Consider the following 10,615-nt stretch of genomic DNA (forward strand, 5'->3'; position numbering starts at 1 on the left):
GTCAACAACATGACTGGCTGCATTAAGACAACTCCCTTTGAAACAATGTAATCAATTTCTCCCTGAGAGATGCTCATTTTATACATTTTTAGTACAGTAGGTTGAAAAGAAATCATAGTATAGTATATCTAAAAAGTCATGGTATAGTATGTCGAAAAAGTGATAAAAAAAGTCTTAGAAGTCAGAGAAATGGTCATGTTATCATTATTATAGTTTAGTAGGTCGAAAAAAAGTGATATAAAAAGCCATAGTATAGTATGTCGAAAAAAGTGATCAAAAAGATATAGTATGTCAAAAAACATACTAAAAAAAGCCATAGTATAGTTATGTCGAAGAAAGCAATAAAAAAAACACCATAGTATAGTATGTCGAAAAAAATAATAAAAGTCATAGTATAGTATGTCAAAAAAAGTGATAAAACACCATAGTATAGCAGTATAGTTCAACTTGATTGTGGACGAGGTGGCCGAGTGGTTAAGGCGATGGACTGCTAATCCATTGTGCTCTGCACGCGTGGGTTAGAATCCCATCCTCGTCGAACCAGGTTTGTTATACTGCAAATTACTTGTCAACAACATGACTAGGCGCATTAAAACCACTCCCTTTGAAACAACGTCATTAGTTTCTCCCTGAGACATGCTCATTTTATATTTTTTTTGTACAGTAGGTTGAAAAGAAATCATAGTATAGTATATCTAAAAAGTCATGGTATAGTATGTTGAAAAAAAGTGATTAAAAAAGCCATAATATTGTATGTCGAAAAAGTCTTAGAAGTCAGAGAAATGGTCATGTTATCATTATTATAGTATAGTAGGTTGAAAAAAGTGATAAAAAAGACATAGTATAGTATGTAAAAAAAATAAAAAGTCATAGTATAGTATGTCGAAAAAAATAATAAAAAAAAGCCATGGTATAGTATTTCTATAACCGAGTGGTTAAGGTGATGGATCCATTGTGCTCTGCACGCATGGGTTCGAATCCCATCCTCGTCTAACCAGGTGTGTCATACTGCGAATTACTTGTCAAGTAGAGTTAAGACAGCTCCCTTTGAAACAATGTCATCAGTTTCTCCCTGAGAGATGCTCATTTTATATATTATTTTGTACAGTAGGTTGAAAAGAAATCATAGTATAGAATATCTAAAAAGTCATGGTATAGTATGTCGAAAAAAGTGATTAAAAAGCCATAATATTGTATGTCGAAAAAGTGATAAAAAAAGTCTTAGAAGTCAGAGAAATGGTCATGTTATCATTATTATAGTATAGTATTTCGCAAAAAAGTGATAAAACGCCATAGGATAGTATGTCAAAAAAAGTGATCAAAAAGACATAGTATAGTATATCAAAAAACATAATAAAAAAAGCCATAGTATAGTTATGTCGAAGAAAGCAATAAAAAAAACACCATAGTATGTCGAAAAAAATAATAAAAGTCATAGTATAGTATGTCGAAAAAAGTGATAAAACACCATAGTATAGCAGTATAGCTTAACTTGATTGTGGACGAGGTGGCCGAGTGGTTAAGGCGATGGACTGCTAATCCATTGTGCTCTGCACGCGTGGGTTCGAATCCCATCCTCGTCGAACTAGGTTTGTTATACTGCAAATTACGTCAACAACATGACTGGCTGCATTAAGACAATTTCCTTTGAAACAACGTCATCAGTTTATCCCTGAGAGATGCTCGTTTTATATTTTTTTTGTACAGTAGGTTGAAAAGAAATCATAGTATAGTATATCTAAAAAGTCATGGTATAGTATGTTGAATAAAGTGATCAAAAAGACCTAGTATAGTATGTTGAAAAAAGTACAAAAAAAGACAGTATAGTATGTCGAAAAAAAGTACTAAAAAAGCCATAGTATAGGATGTCGAAAAAAGTGATAAAAAAGGTATGGTATAGTATGTCGAAAAAAAGTGATTAAAAAGCCATAGTATAGTATGTCGAAAAAAGTGATTAAAAAGTCATGGTGTAGTATGTCGAAAAAAGTAATAAAAAAAGGTATAGTATAGTATGTCGAAAAAAATAATAAAAAAAGTCATAGTATACCCATTTTGAGATGCTCATTTTATATTTTTTTTATACAGTAGGTTGAAAAGAAATCATAGTATAGTATATCTAAAAAGGTATGGTATAGTATGTCGAAAAAAAGTGATAAAAAAGCCATAATATTGTATGTCGAAAAAAGTGATAAAAAAGCCATAGTATAGTATGTCGAAAAATATTATAAAGAAAGCCATAGTATAGTTATGTCGAAGAAAGCAATAAAAAAAAAACACCATAGTATAGTATGTCGGAAAAAAATGATAAAAAGTCATAGTATAGTATGTCAAAAAAAGTGATTAAACACCATAGTATAGCAGTATAGTTTACCATGACTGCAGACGAGGTGGCCGAGTGGTTAAGGCGATGGACTGCTAATCCATTGTGCTCTGCACGCGTGGGTTCGAATCCCATCCTCGTCGAACCAGGTTTGTTATACTGCAAATTACTTGTCAACAACATGACTGGCTGCATTAAGACAATTTCCTTTGAAACAACGTCATCAGTTTCTCCCTGAGAGATGCTCGTTTTGTATTTTTTTTGTACAGTAGGTTGAAAAGAAATCATAGTATAGTATATCTAAAAAGTCATGGTATAGTATGTTGAAAAAAAGTGATTAAAAAGCCATAATATTGTATGTCAAAAAAGTGATAAAAAAGTCTTAGAAGTCAGAGAAATGGTCATGTTATCATTATTATAGTATAGTAGGTCAAAAAAAGTGATAATAAAAAGCCATAGTATAGTATGTTGAAAAAGTGATTAAAAAAAAACCCATAGTATAGTATGCCGAAAAAAGTACAAAAGACAGTATAGTATGTCGAAAAAAGTACTAAAAAAGCCATAGTATAGTATGTGAAAAAAAAATCATAGTATAGTATTTCGCAAAAAAGTGATAAAACGCCATAGTATAGTATGTTGAAAAAAGTGATCAAAAAGACATAGTATAGTATGTCGAAAAAATAATAAAGAAAGCCACAGTATAGTTATGTCGAAGAAAGCTATAAAAAAAACCCCCATCGTATAGTATTGTGACAGTTTGGCTCAAGTTTAAATGATTTCTCTTTTGTTTGGGGTGCCAGCCAGGTCTCTCTCCTGGCAGTAAGATACAAGTTAGTTATTGTTTCTTTTTAAATCAAATGTCACAAAGGATGTGCATCTTAAACGAATGTACAGCCTCCCCAATGAATGACCCTAAAAGAAATAAACACCATAACTCAAAAACTAGTACAAAACAAAATATAGTGTATTTGGATTTCACACAAAAACACAAGCAGAGATGAAGCACAATCCAAAATTCCACTTCAGGTTTTCTGCACATTTAAACCACAATCTCAAAAACACAAATTAGTTGCAGTCCCACACAAACAAAATCACAATTAAGTCCAGACCAGTGCTGATAACGAGAAAAAAATAAAGCTGGTCAGTTTCTCAGGCTCAAAAACAAAACAAAAAGTCATAGGAAGAGTTAATAACTCACGGAGTCTAGTCAGTCAGTCCAAGAATCCAGTCCGGGTTTTTCTGCTGATTTTTGAATGATTACTGGCGTCCGTGAACAGATTTGCACAGCGAATGTGGCATGATGATCCGAAGGTGGATTGGTGTGCGGCTGAAAGTATGAAGGAAACGGTACGCAAGGGATTTAACTACTTTGCTTTGTTTTGTGTTTCTTTTCAAGAGCGTTTTACTCCGGCCGGTTTTGACACTGCTCCTCTCTCTCTCTCTCTCTCTCTCTCTCTCTCTCTCTCTCTCTCTCTCTCTCTCTCTCTCTCTCTCTCTCTCTCTCTCTCTCTCTCTCTCTCTCTCTCACTCTCACTCTCACTCTCACTCTCACTCTCACTCCTTCCGTCACACTGACTCTTACAGGGAGGAGATTTTATACGCGCCCCCTCCGGCAACAATCAGTGTGTAAACTCAAATGGGTGTTTCCCGGTTTTACACAGGTGGTGAAACCTGGTGATGATTTCAGGTCGTCACAGTATGTCGGAAAAAAAGATAAAAAGCCATAGTATAGTATGTCGAAAAAAAGTCATAGTATAGTATTTCGCAAAAAAGTGATAAAACGCCATAGTATAGCAGTATAGTTTACCATGACTGTGGAAGAGGTGGCCGAGTGGTTAAGGCGAAGGACTGCTAATCCATTGTGCTCTGCACGCGTGGGTTAGAATCCCGTCCTCGTTGAACCAGGTGTGTCATACTGCAAATTACTTGTGAGGTAGAGTTAAGACAACTCCCTTTGAAACAATGTTATCAGTTTCTCCCTGAGAGATTTTCATTTTATATATTTTTTAGTACAGTAAGTTGAAAAGAAATCATAGTATAGTATTTTGCAAAAAAGTAATAAAACACCAAAAAAAAGTGATAAAACGCCATAGTATAGTATGTCGAAAAAGTGTTAAAGAGTCATAGTATAGTATGTCGAAAAAATAATAAAAAAAAGCCATAGTATAGTTATGTCGAAGAAAGCGATAAAAAAAAGCCATAGCATAGTATGTCGAAAAAAGTGATAAAAAAGACATAGTATAGTATTTCGCAAAAAAGTGATAAAATAGCCATAGTATAGTATGTCGAAAAAAGTGATCAAAAAGACATAGTATAGTATGTTGAAAAAAAATAATTAAAAAAAGCCATAATATAGTATGTCGAAAAAAGTCATAGTCCCTTTGAAACAATGTTCTCAGTTTCTCCCTGAGAGATGCTCATTTTATATTTTTTTTAGTACAGTAGGTTGAAAAGAAATCATAGTATAGTATATCTAAAAAGTCAGGGTATAGTATGTCGAAAAAAGTGATAAAAAAGGTATATTATAGTATGTCGAAAAAAAGTGATTAAAAAAGCTATAATATTGTATGTCGAAAAAGTGATAAAAAAAAGTCTTAGAAGGCAGAGAAATGGTCATGTTATCATTATTATAGTATAGTAGGTCAAAAAAAGTGATGAAAAAGTCATAGTATAGTATGTTGAAAAAAGGGATTAAAAAGTCATGGTGTAGTATGTCGAAAAAAGTGATTAAAAAAAGCCATAGTATAGTATGTCGAAAAAAGTGATAAAAAAAGCCATAGCATAGTAGGCTATGTCGAAAAAAGTGATAGTGTTGAAAAAAATCATAGTATAGTATTTCGCAAAAAAGTGATAAAACGCCAAAGGATAGTATGTCGAAAAAGTGATAAAAAGCCATAGTATAGTATGTCGAAAAACATAATAAAAAAAGCCATAGTATAGTATGTCGAAAAAAATGATAAAAAAGACATAGTATAGTATGTCGAGAAAAAAGTGATCAAAAAGACATAGTATAGTATGTCAAAAAACATAATTAAAAAAGCCATAGTATAGTTATGTCGAAGAAAGCAATAAAAAAACGCCACCAGGGGCGGATTGGCCATCTGGAAACTCTGGCAAAAGCCAGAGGGGCCGGACCATTTTTTTTAATGTGGGCCGGTCAGATTTATTTTTTAATATACAAATAAACTGTCTTTACAGGCCGACAGCGCAGAGGACGGGTTTTTATCGCTTGCACAATTTCACTGTGGTAATAATAATAATAATAATAATAATAATTATAATTATAATTATAATAAACATTAAGCATTTGGCCAGTCGGCAACGGCCGGGCTGGTCCCGAGATGGGCCGACCGACCCAATCAGAAGTTACTCAAATTGGGACATTCACTCAAAATCAAGCACTTGCTCTGGGGGACCGGCTGCAGCAGCGAAAAGCCGCTGCTGACGGGCAGCTCCGCCGGAGCTCTGACTGCTGTCCGTCCGCGCGGCCGTCTGACGGCATCAGTATTAAATTGAGACAGTTTCATTACCGGTTAAAAACGTCTCGTTGTCGCGTTAAATAGTACTCCAGTTCATGGTTTTGGTAGTGTTTTTGTATCCATAACATGATTGTGTTATTGTACAATTTAGCAGTAAAAGCAGTAGCCTCTGTAAGTCAACCCTACATTTTTCAACTTGGGAGCAAAACGTGCTCTTTGGGGGAAAAAAAGCCCTGTTCATGCTAATTAAACAACTGGACCTTGGGGTAAAGTGTTGTCGTATCGGCCCATGTCCCGGATGTGAAAGCCCCCTTACTGGACTACTGAATATAATAATATTCCATTATATTTTGTATTTTAAATTGTTACCTGCCACCAGAATTTTGTGATTTCCTTGCCATAAATATAGACATTTTTACCATAAATTGGTGCCCAAAAATTTATCAGAATGCAGGAATTGAAGTCTTTTACCCTCAAAATGTCCTGGGGGAGACCAGACCCCCCCCTGCTTTATGTGTTCCCCCAAAGGCCAATTCTGAGCAAGGAAAAACCCTGAAGTATAATTATAAACAGCCACAAAAACATATTAAAATTGCAGAGTTGAAACGGATGAAAAGATGGAGAACCAGACAGACAATATGTACAGTGTCAACAGAGAGAAACACGGACAATTGAACAGACAGACAGTGACAACAAAGAACAACATACTGTAGCGAATGACAGTAACAGCATACAAACGGCATCAACAGACAGACAGTAAGTGTAAATTTGTTATAAACGTGTGCTCTTTAAAAAGTAGTAAGCATTGTTTGCCAGTTACTTACATTAAATGTTTAAAAATCTGTTACATAAGGTACTGCTTATATTATTTCACCATCTGTACACAAATGTAATTAGTGAATGCACGTGTCCGTGGGTGGGGCTGCATGGTAATGTGGGCTGGTGTGACTACAGTGCCAGGGCTGAATTTTGGTCCCAGTCCGCCCCTGCTCATACCCAGTGTAACATTAACTAAATAAAACTGTAACATTATATGATCAACAATAAACGTGTAACCTGTTTGCAGCCGATGTAAATAATTAACGTGGTGGCAAGCAGCGGGACGTAATTGATTACGTAACGTTAAATCCCCCGAAAAGTTTGGAAAACAAACAAACGCTCATTCATCTTTTCATAACATCTAGCGAATGACAGTCGGAGTTAGCCGACAGGTCCAAGATAGTTCAAATAGGGCTGCCATTGGTAGAACTGGTCTGCTTTGTGATGCATAATATTAGTTAAATATTACAGAGGAATAAATTCCAATATAACCTTAAACCAACCCTTAATAGAAGGGCTCTTATTATTAATCCACTGTAGCAATCTATTTTTTCTCGCAGCAAAAGTAAGAATGTTATATGACCTATTGCCAGATGTAGTAGGTATACTTCTACTTGGAAGGCCCAGAATCAGACATAATGGATCCATTTCAAAATCTTTACCAAATATTTTTCCTAATTCATCTAATATGTCCATATGACCAATATTTCTGTAATTTATGACATGACCATAGGCAGTGAGTTAAGGTACCTATTTCTGTTTTACATTTAAGACACAGAGGAGAAAGTGATGGGTTGAAACAATGCCTGCGATTAAGGAGATATATGCACCCTACTGTATGTATTATTTTTAACTGGATTGCTTTTGTCCGAGTACAGATGGAAATCTTTTTAACGTAACTCCAAATATCCTCCCATGTCTTCTCACCAATAGTCACTGTAAATTCCTTCTCCCATACACCTTTAATCCTGTGTATTGGTCGTACCACACATTACATCATAAAGCACACTAATAGACACCTTCTCTGGAGGTTGGAACAGCGTTTTGTCAATAGCAGAAATGTCCAGGTGCTCAATAAGTGTAGTGCTCTTAGTAATATAATGCCTTATTTGTAAGAACCGGAAACAATCCTGGTTTGGGAGTTGATATTTCTTTAAATGACAGTTGTTCAAATTACATTACACTTTTGGTTATACCTTTGCCATGCCATTGCCGGAAGGATGAGTCCAATATTCCTAAGCAAAATCTCAGGGTTGTTAACTATTGGAGTAAATGTGGAGGTCAATTTGAGCCTCCCCTCTAAACGACAGGCTGATCGCCTTCTTCAGTGTTTTTAAACCTGCAGATGTGTGTTGGTTTCTGGTTGCTTTACAACCACTTGTTGTCCGTTGTTTACTAAGAGAGTTTACTAGAGATTGTTGTTCTTTAATGCAACAATCTGGAAACGTTGGTGTAGACACATTGTAATGCTTGCCCTGGACGTGGTCTGGAGGATCTGGGCTTTTGGTTCCAATAATAGAGCATTTCATGTTGTTTACATGTATAAAATGAAGACAGACTAAACTAGACAGCATCAATGATGGGACTAACTTACCATGTGAAAGGCAGCTGGATTGATGCCTGCATTCTCCACTTTCGCATTCAACTATTTATGGACATGTATGTCTTTTTTTTGCTGACTCCCTGGGGCCTTGGGCTACAGTTTTGAATTTAATAAACCCGTAATTGTAGTTTAATAGTTATTTTGTGCAGTAGAGTGGTTGAAATATTGAAACACTACAAAGCTATTCATTTTCTATGTAATATTTTTGGTCAAATAACTATTAATGCTCTCATGTGACTTCACATGGCCCAGTTTGTGGTAAAGAGGATGATAGGAATGACATTCTGCCTTACAGTATTACATTTATACAAAGCATAAAGTGATCAGAGGATTTACCTGAAACAGCTGTAACATTATTCAAGTAGAGAATAGTGCTTGGTGCTCTTGAGCCAAAAATAAACTACAGTGTGTGTGTGTGTGTGTTAATGGTAGTGAAGGAACATGCTACAGTGCAACAGAGTAAATCATTGCAACCATAATGGAGCTCTATGGCACAGACTAAGAGGAGATATCAGGCTTTGATACACAAAGTTAGAAACATTCATTGTTCGTTTTGGTCTACACATGGGATTTGATGACATTAAGAGACATATAGAATATCACCAGATATGTTGTGCCTTTACATTTCAACTAATTAAGGAAAACATGTCATGCAAACAATTGAACTTTCTCTCTCTACAGGGACCTCTGTGCAGCGCACAGTGAATAGCGAACACAGCAGTCATCAGAACATCAGTGTTAAACCTCCGCTGTACATTTTCAAACATGTTCTCTCCTTCCCCCTCTCCATCTTCTATTCCCCACTGCATTAGGAACATGCGCTTCTTGAGGGCATACTTTTCAAGGCACTGCTTTATTTAAAGAAACTTCCTTAATATTTAATGTGATTAAGTGTGTCCGATAACCTACTTAGTAGTAGCATGTACAGCTGCACAGTTCTCACCATGTAGGGAGAGATCAAAAGACAATAAATGTCAGTTTTGGATGAATACTAAAAGCTAAGCTGATCCGAGCTGTTCTTTCCACTTGCATACAATCATTGTACAGTATGTCTTGGTCTATGGTCTTGTATTGACAGGAATTGTTGCCAAAGATTTTGAGTTAGTAATTCTAATTACTGTTTAACAATATGGGCTTTTGAAGATTGTTCTAATTAAAAATATTTTGGATGAAGAATTCTATTCTAGTTTTTTTCAGAGATTTCAATTGCATCGACTATGTTAGGTTAAGGCTAGCCTTGCATTGCCAGACCTTCCTCCACAGCGCTGCAGAGGAAGGTCTGGCTAGTCCACACAGCATTCCTGGTATCGGAGAAAAACGTGCTCTGGTTTATTGGCATTTCACCAATCACAATGGTCTTGAGGGGAGCTAAGCACTGAACGGAGCCACGGTGACTCTGAGTAGTTTTAGTCATGCAACAGAAATCTCAGATTGGACAAATAGTCTAGATTTTAGACCCTTTTTACAGGGGCTCAAGTTAGAGTTTGCGAACTTGTCCGTTAGTGACAGAGGACAAACAATTACAGGTTCAAACGGCTTGAAACAGGTTTAATATCCTGTGTGTCTGTTGCCGATGCTATGCACCTGTTACCCCGTCAAGGAAAGGGTTAACAGAAACGTAGTGTTGGCCAATTGGAGGAGGTTGTGCCAGACTCCCGCCTTTGGCTGAGTCTCTATCTAATCTGTCAGACGGAGAGCAGGAGACGGTTGTGAAGTTAAACATTGGTAGTCCCCAGAGAAGTTGGTTATTTCATGGTGCAGATGAGAACCCAAATTGAAACGTAAGCTACTAAAATTGCTGAATGTTAGAACATTGTGTCAATCTGGTCGTTATTACTGTGACTTATAAAGTGTCAAATCATAGTGTCAAAAAACGTTTGCTGACGTTGTTGTCAGATAATGAAATTACTGATTTAGCGGGGGGGGCGACAACATTAGATTTAGATTTAATCTATAGATTAGAACGGCAACATAAAGAAAGAGGAAGGTGAAGGACATCCAGCCAGAATTTCTGGCGGCAACGGAGCAATCCCGGAAGTGGAACATCGTGGATATAGACTAGGTTTAGGCACAAAAACAACTTGGTTAAAGTTAGAAAAAGATTGAAGTCATGGTTAAAAGAAACTAGTCAGTAGTCCTACTATTGTCAGTAGGAAATCAACAAGCATGAATGAATGAATGAAGCTTTAAAGGCCGACTCCATCTGCGTTCTTTTCCAGTGTTTTTTACATGATACATGTACATGATAACATATGTTAGATTGCAGGGACCCAGGTTCCATTCAGCCCGAGATTATTTGTTCTGGGAGATGGGTCAATCCTAAATGGGATGGATGAGCACATAAGAAGCTGGGTCCAGACTAGTTTAATGATAGCCAGACAGACTTTTTAAGAG

At 36.1% G+C, this 10,615-nt stretch overlaps 4 non-coding genes across 4 annotated transcripts; all 4 read left to right on the forward strand.

Moving 5' to 3' along the window:
* Positions 1 to 456: 456 nt before the first annotated feature.
* On the forward strand, positions 457 to 538 carry trnas-gcu. Its single transcript has one exon. It is a non-coding gene; the product is annotated as a tRNA-Ser (tRNA).
* Positions 539 to 1,501: 963 nt separating this feature from the next.
* Positions 1,502 to 1,583, forward strand: trnas-gcu. Its single transcript has one exon. It is a non-coding gene; the product is annotated as a tRNA-Ser (tRNA).
* Positions 1,584 to 2,381: 798 nt separating this feature from the next.
* Positions 2,382 to 2,463, forward strand: trnas-gcu. The gene has a single exon. It is a non-coding gene; the product is annotated as a tRNA-Ser (tRNA).
* Positions 2,464 to 4,137: 1,674 nt separating this feature from the next.
* Positions 4,138 to 4,219, forward strand: trnas-gcu. The gene has a single exon. It is a non-coding gene; the product is annotated as a tRNA-Ser (tRNA).
* Positions 4,220 to 10,615: the final 6,396 nt, after the last annotated feature.

The sequence above is a fragment of the Sander lucioperca genome, chromosome 23, assembly GCF_008315115.2.
Source record: "Sander lucioperca isolate FBNREF2018 chromosome 23, SLUC_FBN_1.2, whole genome shotgun sequence".
Lineage (NCBI taxonomy): Eukaryota > Metazoa > Chordata > Actinopteri > Perciformes > Percidae > Sander > Sander lucioperca.